The sequence below is a fragment of the Botryllus schlosseri genome, chromosome 3 (assembly GCF_051294905.1).
Source record: "Botryllus schlosseri isolate E-star chromosome 3, Bs_hap1, whole genome shotgun sequence".
In the NCBI taxonomy this organism is placed as follows: domain Eukaryota; kingdom Metazoa; phylum Chordata; class Ascidiacea; order Stolidobranchia; family Styelidae; genus Botryllus; species Botryllus schlosseri.
The window spans coordinates 4369227-4386624 of NC_137238.1; the positions used below are offsets into that span (position 1 = coordinate 4369227).

At 39.5% G+C, this 17398-nt stretch overlaps 3 long non-coding RNA genes across 3 annotated transcripts in view; all 3 read left to right on the plus strand.

Moving 5' to 3' along the window:
- The first annotated feature begins 761 nt into the window (after window positions 1-761).
- Window positions 762-17398, plus strand: part of LOC145436631 (uncharacterized) — a 98443-nt gene continuing 81806 nt past the window's right edge. The window contains exon 1 of the long non-coding RNA XR_013914360.1: window positions 762-1574. This is a non-coding gene — a long non-coding RNA (uncharacterized LOC145436631). The remainder of the gene's footprint in view (window positions 1575-17398) is intronic.
- LOC145436617 (uncharacterized) lies at window positions 2346-4738 on the plus strand. The gene is made up of 3 exons (XR_013914346.1): window positions 2346-2437; window positions 2678-2828; window positions 4487-4738. It is a non-coding gene; the product is annotated as an uncharacterized LOC145436617 (long non-coding RNA).
- LOC145435634 (uncharacterized) lies at window positions 6576-12687 on the plus strand. Its single transcript, XR_013913921.1, has 3 exons — window positions 6576-6855; window positions 8193-8239; window positions 8330-12687. It is a non-coding gene; the product is annotated as an uncharacterized LOC145435634 (long non-coding RNA).

Consider the following 17398-nt stretch of genomic DNA (forward strand, 5'->3'; position numbering starts at 1 on the left):
GGCATTTCGCTCTAATTTAGTGAAATTAGACCACTATTATTATCTAGTTGTCCAAGTCGCTTCAAACATCTGAATTACCGGTACCTATATACCTACGGTATATCATAATATTTATGCTTGAGTTTTCTAGGTATATAAGTCATATAGATACATACCTGTAGAACACTAAGCCCATTTACATGGTCAAGTCGTCTTGAAGCCAAGTCGTCTTGGAGCGACGTCATGAGACGGCTTGCCAAAGTGATCGAGTTTACATGGTCATGTTAATCGCAGCTCGAGTGATACACAGCACTGTGGGATTCAGCTCGGGAATATGCTACAGCAGTTGAGATATCCAGAAATACCTTCAACACAATTCTAGAATGACCAAATACACCATATATATATTCTTTCTGATTGTGAGTTGTGCAAGTTATATTGTTGGCTGTACTCGCTTCACAAGTTGTGATGCTGAACAAATAAGACCATGTGCATATTATAAAAGCAGTATCATGTACTGATAGAGCTTTCATATTCACCCATTTGAAATACGTGCCGGTTTCGTGAAATATGAACATGAAATGTTGGTATGTTGCAGTAGTCCGGATTCGTTTTGAAGTACCGGTACTGTTCAAGTCGTCTCCAAGCGACTCTGCGGAACGGATTGAGCTCAAGACGGATTGAAGCCGTCTGCCTTTTTCTGTTTTTCAAAAACGAGAGAGTCGGATTGACGAGTCAGCTTCGAAGCTGACCCAAACGGCCATGTAAATGGGCTTACTGATTCGTGATTTTATAAAAGTTGGTGCAAGAATGGACATTTTCAACTTGATGTTGATTAATGGAGCAAAATTTGATATTTGAGTGCAATTATACCTCGAATCCAGTGACAAGATTATTAATCGTTGAAACCAACCGCAGCTTGTTTATGTTGGCCCAGAGAATTTGGCTAGCCAGACCATATTGATAGAATATGGTCACAGTAAGATAATATTTTGGGCTAATTTACATGAACTTTCCAACATTTGATTTGATATGTCCGCTAAAACAGTTGTTTTTCTGCTTTCGAATAAGACCTAAATTGCTGATTTCAATGGTAACTGTGTTTGTCAAAGGCTGTAAAGGTAATTTCTTTTCCATGTTAGATGTTTGTTTGTGGTGTTCATGGTGGTGGTTCGACTACACTGGTCATTTTACACCAGGCCGGTTCTTATTATTATCATTCCGTATCTGCCCGATTACCAGTGAACTCGGCACTTGGTGAATTCGGCCGTGGTAGATCTCGTAGCGGTACCGGTCGCCATGATTGGTTACTGGAATGTTTGCCGGTGAACTTGGCACTTTGAGTGGTTGTCAATGTTGTACGGGGGTCAGGGCATGCGTAGATCACACAGTCACGGCATGATTAGATCACAGATTGCGTAATCGCGGGAAATAACGCGACGCTCTTCACTTGGTGAACTCGGCCCTTGGAGGAATTGGCACTAGAACACCTTCGCATTAGAAATGCATTTAATATGAATGAACAGTATCAAAAAGGAAATTTAAACGTGTCGTGGCTCGCGGTAGATCTCGTAATCTTGGGGTCCTTAAACCCTGTTATAGAGACACCCTAACCCCAGAGTGGAATCGTCTCTCCAAAGGCAAAAAATAATTTATTTTGACGTGATCATGCGAAACATTTGTTGATGAGGAACACTGGCTTGTCGTGATCGATAAACGAAGAAGCGCCGCTTGATCTTCCACATTTTCGATCTCACATACAACGCCAAGATCCATCTTCTCAAAACTTACACGACACAGGCCCGTCACTCAGGCCATCGATTCCAAGCAGACCGCGCGTGGTCGGTATATGAGCGCTGCGTTATTTCCCGCGGCTAGGCAATCCGTGATCTAATCACGCCGTGACTGCGTGATCCACGGATGCCCTGACCTCCTTACAAGATTGACGAATCACTTGATAATACTATTATTAGTTTAATAATTCATATTAATAGCTGTTAATACACTTCATTACAAAATTTCCCGAGGGCCGAATTCACCAAGTGCCGAGTTCATCGGCAACCATCTGCCCACTTATAGGACGGCCCACTCCTAGGCTTTTTAAGACATGGCTATGCGGATCAGATGGCGAGGAGGAGCCTAGATAAACGACCAACACTTCGGTAGGAATTATGGAGTCGACGTGTCAGGCTCGAACCCGCAATTCATTGGTGTTTAGCTATAATGGAGGGTACCAATACGTTACCTCGCCATACCTTGTAAAATGGGACCGTAGCATTTGACATTTCGTGTGGCAATTGACTTTTGTGTGGAAAATTGTGTTCGTTTTAGAACTTATCCGAAACTTTTATTCCGCCATAGATTGTATATGATAAATCGAAGCGACTCACCACAAAGGAGGATTTAAAGAAGTTTGATGACATATTGAATGAAAGCAAAAGCCTTTGCAAGAGATGTGGTATGTTGAATCTGTTTTGTTATTTTCAAATGCTTGCCGATAGCAGACGGTATATAAAAACGTAAGATGTGGAAGCTATCAAGGTGTTATGTTTATTATTTTTAGAAATTCAGTCAGTCAAAGTGGACGATCGTATTGCTTTGATTATATTTAGGCTTATTTTAGCATCTTTGAGATGCAACTCTGAACGTGGACGGTCATGAACAGTCAACTAATTCTGTTCCTATATTGACATATCAGACATTTGCACTCGTACCGTTGGCGGCGACAATATTGGTCAGTCAGCAAAAAGCATCATGAAGAAGGTTGCCAGTCTGGTGAAATTATAGCAGAGTCGGAAAGAATGGGAAATACGCTTTCATCAACCTCCATTTGAACAAGATCACATATAGTAAGAGACATTCATGATATGCTGCAAATGTCACTGTGTTCTTTGTCTAGTCACCCCACTCATATAACTATTGAGGCTTCATGCCAGGGTTGTAACCAAGTCACAAGGCTCCAAGTCGCAAGTCAATCTCACTTTTATAGTTTTGACTCGAGTCATTTTCAATTCACCACCGACTCAAGTCCGAGTCCAAGTCAGCGAGCAGAGGGCCGAGTCCGAGTTATGGTATTATGACTCGAGCCAGAGTCATTGTGTTAGCTGCTCAGTTTCCAATTTAAGTCTTGTTAAACGAACTTTTTATATATTTTTTGTGATATCGAGTGGGTCGCATTTATAATATACGAATTTTCCTTACTTTTAGCAGTTTCTGGCCGCATTTTCAAATAAGAGTATCAATAGACGAAATCCCAATAGCGATTTGCTGTACTATTCTTTGAAATAATCATGAAATGTCGGTCTTGGCCGTCTGAGTCTCAAGTCATGCGCAATGAGTCGAGTCATTTCAGTACTTTAAGAAGATGACCTGAGTCAAGTCGAGTCAACAGAAAATCCTGACTCGAGTCTTACAACCCTGCTTCATGCAATGAGCATTTACTTTGAAGATAAATAGTAATTAAATAACGGGTTGGTGGTACAAAATTTTAATACTGCTTTCAAAAGTACCTTCATGATAAACGTTATTGAAACCCGAAAAACTTTTCGCGTGCCTATTAAAGAGCTACCGGCACCATGAAGGAAGCAAAACAGAGTTGAATTCAAAACCAGATGGAGAATTATGACGCATTAATGTCGAATTTAGAAATAACATCAATGGAGCCAGAACACAGCAACAATGCAGTGCATAACAACGGTTGCGTAAAACTGTATGACAGCGTGACACAATTCTTTAATTATTTATTATAGTGGTGCCCACCGTAAATACTATTTTATTAAAATCCGAATTTTTCGATGTCAATAACTCCGCTTCCACTTGTTTGAATCGAACCAAATTTGATGAACATCGTTTCTATACATAACCTTACATAACCTAACACTTTCATGGGGTGAACAGAAAATTTTCAAATTTTTTCTATTCATTTTTATGTAATAAATATAAACTTTCTTTTCCTGTAGCAATGCGGCTACTGGTTGGAATTGAACCAAATTTGGTGTGTAGGCTTGAATTAGGTAACGTAACAATTGTATCAAGTAGCAAGAACGATTTGAGGAAAAAAAGTCATTTTTTAAGAACCCTAATGTCCATGTCAGAGAAACGTTTTAGGGTAGGCCTACTGACATGTCTCGCAGCGTTCTCTACATAATTGTCAATTGCGATACAAACTGTTCCCTTGTATTGGTTAAGCCATCCAACTTCGAATTGTAAAATGTTGGGAGTCTTGATATCAAATTTTTGAGAGGTGCACTTTGAGAAGGTTTCGGAATCTGTCAAATTATACAAAAAAATTTAGCAAATTCTTTGACATATTTCATCCATTTGGGACTCGATCAACGTAAAAGAATGAGTAATTATTTTATACAATATATTGTATTTGTAGTGGAAGTATAGTAATAATTCTTATGGTTACCGCACTTGTAACGATTCACGGCCATAACTGGAATAATTAGAATGATGTAACTTTCAAATTGTCATGCATTTTGCAACATTGTTCTCAATTTTCAAGGTGCTGACCATTGGAGGAAGAATCACCCTTAAGCCGGGAATTCACGATCCGTAAACGCGGCCGACTGTTTCTCTCCTCAAGAGGAAGGAAGAGAAAAAGGGAGCAGAAATAGCTAGAGTGTGACAAGTCGCGTCCATTCGCTTTAATGCGTATTTCCATCCACGAAGCGCAAAGTAGTAGGTGGGAAAACTAATGGGCGTTTGGTTAGCGCTTTATAAGGTTGACTCCAGCGCTGTATTTGCTAAATGTTGCGGTGAAATAGGGGTGGTGTCATTTGGTATCAATATTGACTATTGAAAGACCATTTGTTAGTGGTCATGGATTTGTTCGGCCAGTATGCAGTAATTTCTGATGGTCACTTCCCGGGCTTCTGTTCTCTAACCCCTCATGATTGTTATTCTGCTTCTAGTAATACTGTCGATTCTAATGTTTTATCGTATCATTTGTCGGAGGTTTCGCTCGCTTTTTTTACAACGTTTTGCTCTCTGCTAGGTCAATTACTGGCTGAGTATCACTACAGCCTAAGAAACTGCACTAATTCTCATTTTAATGTGTTGCTGGTTATCTTGCTGTCAATTCTAATAATTTGTTAATGTCTATACCAGTGCCGCCACTCAAATGTTTTGTTCTCTGTACACAATATTGTTAGGTCTTCATTCAGCTTTCCAGGCAGAGTATCATTCCACTTTCTAGACTTGAGTATATATCTCTCCAACTAGCTGCCAAATAACTTATTCATTTGGATTGTTGAATTGATCATTTTTGACGGAATGTGAAGAAATTTTAGTCAAGAATTCTTTTTGTGTTGGTGGCTGTTTTCAAAGATTGCTGAAGTAGTCATCGTTGATCTTGATAATCAAGTAGAAGTGGCGATTGAAGTCAGTTCTCTAGTCATATAATAATAAAAAATATAATAATAAAAACTTGAAAACTTGAGTGGAAATAGTCCAGAATCAAATCCATTTTAGTAAGTATGGGTGAAAAAAATGTAGGAGTCATTCGTTACTCGCTACCTCTGCCATTTTCGCAGCACGAATGTCTTAGCTAATAATCGTCATTTTCATTTTATTTCTACAGGGTGTTGAAAAGAAAACGCCAGAGGGATTATCATCATCAGACGATGAAACCTGATTACTGACTGTTCTCTTAGTTTCATTCATTGCTACTTGGCCCTACAAGTAATTTCGTTCGTTTCATTTTTTACACCGGCATTATTTACTTGCCAATTCGTTTTGAATTAAATTACCGCAAATGTGATTAATGTGTAGTAGATAATGTGGTGTGTGTGTTTGTACGCAGCCGTGATCAGGTTATGCCCAGTGGTAGAAAACAGGTTATTATATCAGGATCTTCTTCTAATGTAGGATCTACATTCTACTCACCATGTTTAAAGGCTGTAGCATCTGCATAATATTTACATTATTGAAGGACATGGAAAAGACATTGAATTGAGTCGACACAAAATCCCCCTTTCTACGACCTGCCGAGATCTAATATCTACTATATCGGGCTCGTCTTACTACATCTTTGGTCTGTACTGTGTTTACTGGGATCGAACACATTTGTACGATGCAGGGGTTGGTACATTTTTTATGATTGGTGCGCTTGTCACTTATTGGGGATGGTACCGAACATAGTGGACTTGGAAACGACCAATGTCATCACAGAATATCGATTTTAGCGCGAATAAATTGTTTACAATAAATTAAGCAAATATGGCGATAGCTGGGGTGCGCTAGTGACCAAAATGTATACTCATATTTTGGGAACCATTGGCGTAACCGATGCCGCTGCCAGTTTCAGGTAATCTGTGGGTGGGATTCTTCTCTTGAAACTATGAATACGATGACACTGAAATTATTTGTCACGCCGGATGGTAGCATTTTGACATTGACACATGCGCTGCATACAAAAGGTTGCCGACCCCTGGCGTTATCAAATAATAAAACAACTGCTTTAATATTATTGAAAGATAAAAATGGAGGTCGCTTTATACCAATTTTACATTAACGGATTTTATGTGTCCCCGAAGCGACCACAGCATGATTCAAATCTCGTTTGATGTGACCCGTGACATCAGGTTTCTGTGTGTATCGATTCGGGATTGCCACAGCACGATCGTAAATAGAATTTTCGGAAGTTGTGACCGATGTCATATCAATTTTTTAAAAAAATTTGACTGAATTCCACATTATGAATGCGGATGGTATGTTATAGCAGAAGGCATTCACATGTAGCTCTGTACGGGATTCCGTTACAAAGAATATAGTGAAGTCGAACAAACAGCGCATGCAGTTAGGCAACAATGGTTGATAAGGCGTACGGTGCAAGAATATACGCTTGCATTGCAGCGATTGTCTTTCATACAGGTAAGGAATTACAATAATATAGCTTGTATTATTAAAATGCAACGATTTAAAGAATGCTTAAGCAAACATTGAGATTTTATCGTTTTAGGCATATGAATTGCCATAGCAACGTTAGTAGTTGCATTTGTGTAATGAAGAAGTTGCTCATTCATTGAATGCTACAAAACTAATTAGTTTGGGAAGGTAATATAGTTAGCTGTTGATTATTGATTACTTACATACCGTGGACAAATGATAATGTTTACAATATTACCATAACTCTGTAAGCGTCGCTGAACTCTAGACAAGATCGTGTCCATGAGTGAAGTGCGGTCAGGAGAGGCAATGAGGCACTGCACGACATGTTGTCAGAATCAATAAATGAAAGTGTCACCGCATCTTCAATGATTGTAACACCAATAACTATGTTTATCTTAAATCGGTGTTCATAAACGACTGATTTTGAAACATGTTAACATACAAAATCACAAAATTTACATATTTCTTGTTCACAAATAAAGCGGAAAGGGGGCTGTGAGACACAGGTTGAACACAGACTGGCGAAGGTTCACCTGTCACAGCGAAATTTATTATAAACAGCTCAGAATTTGTAATACCTTGTATTAATCGAATGCTATTACGGAACATTTAAGTGATGATAACGCTAGAACACCAGAACCTTCTCAAAGTACCCAAATAATATGAAATTCCTCATTGTTACGTACAACGGCAGCGCAGAGAAACAATGACCGGGTGAGGTACAGATGGATATGCCTCACCTACTGTTAGCTACCAATCCGATAATCCTAGCAAATTCATACAATGCGCTAGCTACTTCAAAAACCGACGGTTTAGTATGAATCGTTTAGTTGCAACAGCTAACATGTAGTGCAGAGCTGATATATCGTCTATGTATTCGTCACCCATACCTATATAGCACCTTCTGGTGTTGCCTGCGTGTGAAGAGTGCTAATGTGATAAGTAAGGAAAGCTTTTGTTGCAGTCAAATCCTAGGAATGATGCATTTATTTTTCACAGAAGTTGCACTAAAAGATTGCATTTATTGGCAAGTTGCTTGACATTATGAGGCTTAATATATTCATTTCGATCCGTATCCAAGGCACTGTAGCAAAACTCAGTGTTGGCGATTTCAACAAAATCAATAACCTGACAAAATATACCCTGTGAAAATATAATTGTACGTCAAATATACGTCAAATCAGAACGGACCTCAAATTTAAACGACAGTGAAATAATCAATCGATCTATTTCAATATAGTACCTTTTTGAGAAGACATATTTGTAAATCTGACTCTATAGCCTATATATCATGCCTTAGTAACACGCCTTTATTGCAGTGGACGCGGACCCGTCTGAGACGTGTAAAACAGTAAATTTTCAAACGGTAAGTTGAGCAAATGCTGCCACATAATAAGATCTTGTCAAGTGCTATTACTGTCCGTCCATTTCGTGAGACAAACACTTATTTTAACAGGATATCCCAGGTGAGTGAATTACAGCTCAGCTAATTGTTCGTCTTGACGAGTTGAAAGAACGAATGGATCTATCTGTCTGAGTAGGAAAAATGCGTGTACCGCAATAAAATCCATGTCTGTCCCCATAATTAATGCCATGTAAAACCACATTGCTCTCTGGAATCGAAAAGCACAATGAAGAACAATGTGCAGGGACGTGACTTTGTAACACCACCGGCCATTCGTGAGTATACGCTGGTAACACTTATGCCCTAGTTTGTCACGATACTTCATATGGCATGCAAAGGCGGGAATGGTCGCTCACGCAAGCTGCATAGGTAGCCTATCTGTAACTCACTACCTAATGCTACAGCTACGCACTCCTGGGTTTTAAGCTTTAAACAGAGCGAAAATTTAAACATAGGTTATATTTTTACCCGAGTTAATGTCTCTACCATAAAGAGTGCATCGTTTTCTCAAAGAAGCCCTAAAATAGGAAGCTGATAGTTGTGTATTTAAACATGATTTTGATTACCTTTAATCCCAGCTTTACATTGATACGGGTCCTCATTGTAGATTCCACGCGTATGGTATATTGTGACGGAATACTTACAAGTATGTTGGTATTTATGTCAATAAAACACAAACTACTATGCACACTATACTCTCGCAATGTAACTGCATGAAGAAGGTCGCGAGTCGTAAGGAGGGGTGGTCGAAGTACTCAGTGCTGTTTCTCGTGTAGAAGTGTATTAAACGTCGTATATTTAGACTAAATCACCAGTGAAATTAATGATTTCCATGACATGTCAAAATACTTGAAGGGTTGAAGTATAATAGAAGGCTCGAGAAGTACTCAAGTAAGTTGTTTCAAACATTATATGCAGTCGAGCAGTTGTCTAACAGTCGTTCGGAGGTGCCTGCCTTCGAACTTGAAAGATGTATCTTCGGGAAACTACACATAACTAGTAACGTTATAAATAGGTGCAGTCTATACGAAGATATGTCCGGTCATCATTTACCGTAATATAGTGCACATTCTATAATGCAGGGATGGTTAACCTTTTTGCTATTCACGGCGGCATTTCGATTAGCCTACGTAGCCTAGTGCCGCATTTCCGGTCATAGTCGTAATGAATCAAGTGGACGGAACTTCCTCAAAATCCATGTCCTTGTTTGTCACCTAAATACTCTATATTATTCAGCATTATATTTTATAGCAGTTGAACAACAGTTCTATTCCAGCAACACCTTTTATCGCAAACAAAAGGTATTTGGCAAAAATACGGAGAATAGGCCGGTTGAATACAGAATATAAACCGCATAAACAGTGGCGATAATGACGATATTAGTTGGCATATTCCTGTTCCCATTTCGTTGTAGACGTAATCTGGCGTTAGCCCTGCATATGCGTTGTGAGAAATACATGAGATTAAACGGAATGGAGGACGTTTGAATTTGGTTCATTTAGCATAAATCGTAATTGGGGTTTATTCTCGGAAATCCGTTGAGGTTTTGAGTCAGAAGTGGAACGGCACTGTGACCACGGATATTTGAATTATATTCTTTCGCAATATTATATTCTGCATGTAAGCTACATCGGTTTCGCACTGGTGGTTTTGCTTCTATCAATATCAAGATTTTGTTAAATGTTTCGATAAAAATCCGAATACATTGTGAAATTGTTGCCGTCTCGTCAATTTCACCGACATGTTCCAAACGGAAAGCGAAACTACAAAACCACTGTCGCATGGATATAATGTGGCCAGTGAACAGGCTCAATATTTGCTGTATTGCGGGATTACTTAATTGAGGTATTTCATACTAATATCTCCACATGTGTTAAAATTGTGCTGGATAATACAAGCATTTTTCAAACGACTCATAATTGCTTCGCGGGCCGTATGTTTGACACCCAAGGTATAGAGTCGAACTGGGCAAACTGCGGCCCGCGGGCCAAATGCGGCCCGTGAAGCGATTCTTGAGTGACGCGCGAAGATATGTTTGGGATACATAACATAAAAACTACCTCAGAATATTGCTGCGTGGACTAAAACCATAGGTTGTATAAACTTAACCGGAAATCCGTTTACTTTGAAGCGTGTTCATTATTGTGCCACCAATACGCAGCCTACGTAAGCTATACCTCGCATGCGTGATTCAGATTCAAGATTTAGTCAATGTCGCAAAGTATGCCCTAACAATTAAAAGTGACCAGACGTCACTCTTTCCTTATACTTTGGTTCAAACGTTCATTGTTTCCATTGCCACATTACAAAATAAAAAGGTCCGTGCTTCAAATTGCTACGTTGATACGTTTTCAAATCCCTAATTCGTAGAGCAACTTAATCAGTGCTCTTGATTACTATGAGACATCATCACCCACTAAGGATGAGCACCCACAAGCATGTCTCAAAAAAAGAAAGCCGATAGCTGCAATGTAAAGAAGGTTTGGAGGATGAAATGTTTGTTTACTGGAGTCGGCGGTAAACCCGTCTTTGTAGATTGTGCCAAGCAGATCGCTGTGTTTAAGGAGTATAATGTAAGTCGGTCTTTGGACAAAAACACGAAGACAGACACTCCGTCAATTGAGGGTGAATTTGAGACAAATTGCAAGCTGCGCTCAACAACAAGGCTATGTCACCAAGCTGCACACTGCTCAGAAGGAAGCGACCAAGACGACAAGCTTTGTAGTAAATACATTTCATCGTCTTAATAGAAAAACGTGAATAGGGGCTGAAGGAGAGTTTCAAATGTATCATGTTTAATATTGTTTCGAATTATGACGGCAAACAAATATTAATACTCGGTAATTAACCATTACTTTCTCATTACTTGATATCAACACAGCCACTGAGCAGCGGTTATTAACGTAATTCAATTTAGAAATAAAATTAATACACCACAGAATATAGTTAAAAATTTTGAATCGGCCCGCCAACATATATTATGCTTCTCATTTGACCTGCGGAGAAAGATATTTGCCCACCCCTGGTGTAGAGAGAAACATTCAGAATAATTCTCATGCTTTTGCAAATGAAGATCGCCTAATAGTATTGTAGCAGTTGATAAACATTTTTCAAACATTTCAAAGTAATCTAGCTATCTGCGATGGTGACGAATCTGTGATCATCCTTCATGCTGATATTGTAAGCATTTGTGAATTTTTAGACGACGAAAGTCTGATCGTGATTAAAAGGCAAATCGAGCAGCATATCGGAAATATAGTCGCGATTGAAACACATATCCAAGCGGAACGAAGAGAGATAGATCCCGACGAAAACCAAGAAAACGTGCCTATCTATCGCACAGGCATGTCGTTATTATCATATTACATTTTTAATATCCGCATGTGTGTCAGAATTGATATAGCTCCTGGTATATTTACTTACTCCTTACTTCACGAATGTCAATGCGATTTCAGGATATGACGCATCGATCTTCACATTCAAGCACAATGACCACCTCGAGTATGTTAGTATAACGGCACTTTGCAAGATATAAGCTCGTGGATTACGTGCCTATGGGTTTGACGGCATGGCGTAGAAATTCCTGTCAACGGCACCATCTTCAGCTTCTGTGCGCATAATTCCTCACGATGCATATCACTACCACCATATATGAGCGCTGGACAGAGTCCACGAGCTGCGACTTACCTTGCTTTCCCATTCTGTCAGCTATCCAGAAATGAATGCAGACCGCCCCTAACAACGCAAAAATTTAGATTCAGAAAGTCACGGAATTTTTGCTACAAATGTGATAATTCTGACTATATATACATTTCTTCGTAACCAACCAATATGCCTTTTCAATACCAAAAACAAAATCTGACAGTGGAAGCCATTCTGATTGCCAATAAAGTCTTCTATAGAAATAGGCATTATGACATAAGAAACATTTGTGTGTTCTGTGGCTTCATTGACAGCATCAGGGGAGCAAACAGACGTATCATCACTTTCCGTGTAACGCAGTCTACATCATTCCGATGAATTCCAATACGCTATTTTAAATTTAGAGCATCGGAAACAGTGGTTCCCAAACTGGGGGCGTGAAAGCAACCGACGAGGGCGCGATGCAACGGTCAACTGTAAATCGTTTCGCACTTCTAGTCCATACTTATTTCTCTATTTATAGTCCGAACTTCATATTTTACAATTCTCTCATCATCAATCATAACCATCCATTCCATCGAACTATCTGTTGGAGTTGCTAGCATCCCGTTTGTATTGTGTGATATGGCGATAAGGGGGGTGCAAAATTTAATAAACCGTTGAATTTATTATTTCGAAGAAATCCAGCTATCTTAGATGGCTAACTGATCAGTGATCAATCTCATCATCCTTCATGATAACATTGTATTCAATAAATTATCTGTATCTCTTTAGACAAAGTGAGTCCCATCTCGATTAAAAATGACATCGAAGAGCATAAAAGAAAGAAGACGTCCATTGAAACACATATCGAAACGGAGCGAAGAGAGATAGCTCCCGACGAATATCAGGAAAACGTGCCTTTCTACAGCACAGGCATGTTGTTGTTATTACCATCTTACAGTTTTGATACGCGCATATATGTCATAACTGATGTCGACCCTAGTATATTTACTTACTGCTTGCCTTATAAATGCGTTTTCGATTTCAGGATGTAACGTCTCGATCTTCACATTCAAGCACAAACGACACCTGAATTATGTCAGTTTTAACGGCACTCTGCCAGATATGAGCTCGTGGACTGCGTGCCTCTGGGTTCGACCGCATGGCGTAGAAATCCCTGTCAACGGCACTATCATCAGCTACTGTGCGCCTAATTCCTCACGATGCAACACGCTTGCGGTCTTGTTGAAAAACGGGAAGATCAGAGTGAATGCACACTCTAAGAACTCGAAAAGTGAAGGCGTGGCATCCGTAAGGTACCGCACACATTTGTGTGTGTTGGCATCGTCACATGAGGTCCGCATCTACGTCAATGGGTCTTCGAAGTGCAACATGACAATGGACAGCAATGCGATGCCTGAAGGGGGCGTCCTGATAGTGGGTCAAGATCAAGATGGATACGTAAATGGATCAGTTGCAGGAGCACCGAAAAATGAAGACCAAGGGCTGCACGGTGAAATTGAAGGACTTCGTCTCTGGAATAGGTCATTGGAAGCAAGAGAAATCAAAGGCTTGTTTAAATCCGACGGATGCAGCTGCGTAAACGAATCCGTTGTCACTTTCCACAGCGGAAACTCCATCATTAAAGGCGACGTGACTACAGATTGGAATTTTACATGTAATTAGAAGCACTGTCATTAACACGGTATTATGCTTAGTGATGCGAAGATGAATGACAATGGTGTAACAGTTTCCAGGACAACGCGTCAATATGTCAGTGATGGTTATCAATTATGTGATGCGGCATCGGAACTGGACAGCATATTATATTAACGGAGATTTATTTTTAACTGGCCGGCTCTCCAAATCATCAAAGACTTTTTGTATGTACAAAATGTGTATGCAATTGTACTGTCTTCACATCGTATGAATACCTCTCTCGATCAATGCAACTTTTGAATAAAACAGATTTAGTGTATGAACAGTATTGAATAGATTTCGTCATTAATGATAGATGTCACTTACACCATATTTATAATTATAAGCAAAAAATACGCACAGGTAAATGGATTTTGATTCTCAGCTGCGATTTTGTTGATCAGTAGTAAGTAAATGGAGTCAATATTGAATTTTGAAGAAGAAAATGGTGGACAGAAGGTTGGTTATTCGGCCTTGAGAGATGATACGATAGCCCAGAGCAGCTGCCTTTTTTAACTTAACCGAAAATCATTGGAGTCTCCTGAATGCATAAAGTGTTTACTTTGAATATTCGAAAACCTATATCCCTTTCAATCCGGTGGCTTACAAAGGTAGAAAGTGTCAATACTAGGCAAACAATTACGCTTTTTTTTCTATCTTATGCGAACAATGTTTTCCTCCAACAATTGCTATATTTATAGGCTAAGAGCTTTTTTTTCAGAGGTGGCCATACTAGTCATCGTCTGTACTCAAGTAAAAGTAGAACTAACGCCTTCAATTTTTACTCAAGTAGAATTGGTGATTTTCAAGTGGGTGAAAAGTAAGTATTTTAGGTATGTTTGTTCTTAAAATACTGACAACAGTCAAATAGAAGTAGAAGCAGTAAGAAATCATAACCATTTAATGAAATAATGCAATAATATAGAAAAAATCTTCTTCAAAAAGTGTAAGTGCTCCGTTATTGACAACCTCTTCTTTTTTGATTTGCCGGCTTTACCAACTAACGTGAGCCCTTTCCATCTACTTGTAGTGCTAACTTATGCGGTTTCGATCTTGCAGAAATATTATTAAACGAACCACTGGGGTAAAAAAAAGAATTTCATGGGATGAGACAAGAAACTTGCTTTTTTTGCGCTTATCTACGGATATAAGTAATTCGGGAAGAGATCGTCGATTCTTCTTCAGTGGGAGCATTAAACAGACGTGCAGAGCAGACGCAGGTCCACAGTATTATTGAACAAACCACTGGAGTACAAAGATATTTCACGGGATGAGACATTGAACTATGGCTTGATATTTTGCGTGAATCTAAAGATATAGGTGATCCTGAAAATGTTCTCGATTATTCTTTAGTGGGAAGAATAAAGGGACGCGCGCAACAGACACAGGTCAACGGTAAATTACCATATCGGCGGTAGATGTCGCTAAATCCTATCATAACTCAGGAGCTCCTTTTCTGGCAAAACCGGGGTCAAGGTGCCACAACATAGTCACTAAGTCAGTCATATGTGTATCTTGGTATCGAACAATTACATAACCTTGTATGGAACAATCTCGGTAATAATATTGCTATAGTAATAGCTTGAATACAAGTGAAATGCATGATGATTTCATCCGTAGAACCAATTATAAATTAGGGTAAAGTCACTCATTTGGTGGCGGCTTGGAATATCAGATTATCGTGCTTTTGTGTTGAGAGCAAAACTCGATCCCACCAAACGCGTACTTTATTTTTGTCTGTAGAATACGCTTATATGTGAAACTCCTTATGAAAGGCGATGGAAGCCGCAGCCCTATTTAGTCAAACAAGCCGTAAACTTTTGGTATTTATCACCATCACACAACATTCCGTGGCTGCGTACTCATGTTTTGCTGCTCCAACACTAATGGGTTGAGTAAGTGACGGATCGACTATACACCAGTAGTTCTCAAACCTTTCAAATAAATATTCACGAAACGGTTACTATTTATTTTTAATATCTCGCGGTCCCTTCCAAAATCAACAAAACAGCATTTCGGATTTTATGGTGGCAATGTTTACGGGAGAAGCGAATGTTTGCGATCAGCTCGACTGGTTACGTTTTTGAACGCGAAACCATAATATCGCCAATCACATTCAACTGGTTCCAAGTAACTTTCAACCTAGAAAGGCTGGTCTTGACCCACCTGGGGTGATCAACATAACCTGTGCGATACGAAGCTGTCAGACCCCCTTTACCTCCCCGGGTAATTTCCATAATACCCTTTATACATCCGCGTCAGAAACAGCGGTACTACGTGATTCACGAACAAGCCGAAATAGCTACCAGCAGTGTTTGGGAAAATCAATGTGCAGTTATATTCTAGTCGCTTGAAGTGCAACTTTTTTTACTTGACTAATCGGTCCCTGAACATATCAATATCGAAGGTTTCGGCCAACATGCACCTAGATCATTCTGGACCACGCGGTTTTATCGCCACTTGCCAGCTCACTTCATGGAGTCGCATGTTTGCGAAACCTTCAAATGTCTGGGTGTGTTCGAACTGAAGTGGTCAGCGCCGAAAGGCCGATGATGCATCCGCAAGCAGCACACCCCTACATTAAAGCGTACCAACGGCCTCATGCCATTCTCTCATAATTGCGAATACGGTGAGGCCTATTACTGTACAAGTATACGTATTTTTCCCCTGAGTGCGCATATACACACAATAAAATCCAAAAATGTAGTGACACTGAAAAGCATGAAGGGCGAATAAAATTGCAATCTGAATTAGTCTGCATCAAAATGCTCTAGATGTTGATTAAAGTAATAATTTTGGGCCTTTTCCCACTTTGGTATGGAAAATAATTAGGTTACCTGGAAATTTTTATATTAAACAAATCCATAATTCCAGTACTTTCTGGTTCGTTTGAACTTTTTAGCGCGTACTTCGCGACCATGAAACATTGTCTAGCGGCCCCAAAAGGACCGCTGACCCGAATTTGAGTATCACTGGACTACAGAATCCCTCGTATTTGAGATTTATCTAGGACAGGGGTGGGCAAACCTATAACATCTCGCGGGCCGCATTCCACATCTGAATCCATTTGCGGGCCGCACTATACTAAATTGGGGTTATTAACCTTTTTAATTACATAGGGACCGCAGAATTGTGGAGATGATATCTTTGTATAAGTAAAACAAATGAAACAATCATTTTATGATAACGTACGTCGTACATGCGTCAAAAACATTGACTATATTTTTTCAAGCTAATCATCCTCGAAACCCATTTGGTAGATTTCGGGATGAAAGGCGGCTGTGCCGATTCTTAGAAGCGGATGTAAATTTATATCTGTGCGGAACGATCTGTTCACAGATTTGCTGACTCTACTTTTGGCTTACCTCGAAGACAGAAATTGCTGACAGCATCATAACTATGCCTCCTTATATATACGCTTCTACAATATATAGTTGATTTTATTTTGAGGTATTGATGGTGGTTGCCGACTACTATGGTCAATTAAACCAGGCCAATTTTCTTTCTTTTATTCCGTAGCTGCAGACTTGTAGCACGGTCGGCTCGAACCCACAATCCATTGGTGCTGCAGGTGAGGATTATACCAGTACGGTATCTCGCCACAACATATATAGTTATTGTTAATATAAATATAAAATGCTTCTACACATATCGAGGACAAATCACTATGTTCGAAAAATGAAGTTACTCGTGTGTGCCCCCGAAAATAAACCCGCATTCCCCTATAGGCACGCGGTACACAGTTTGAGAGTACCCTATCTAGTCTGTCTTTCAAAATTGTTGTAAACTAACCACTCA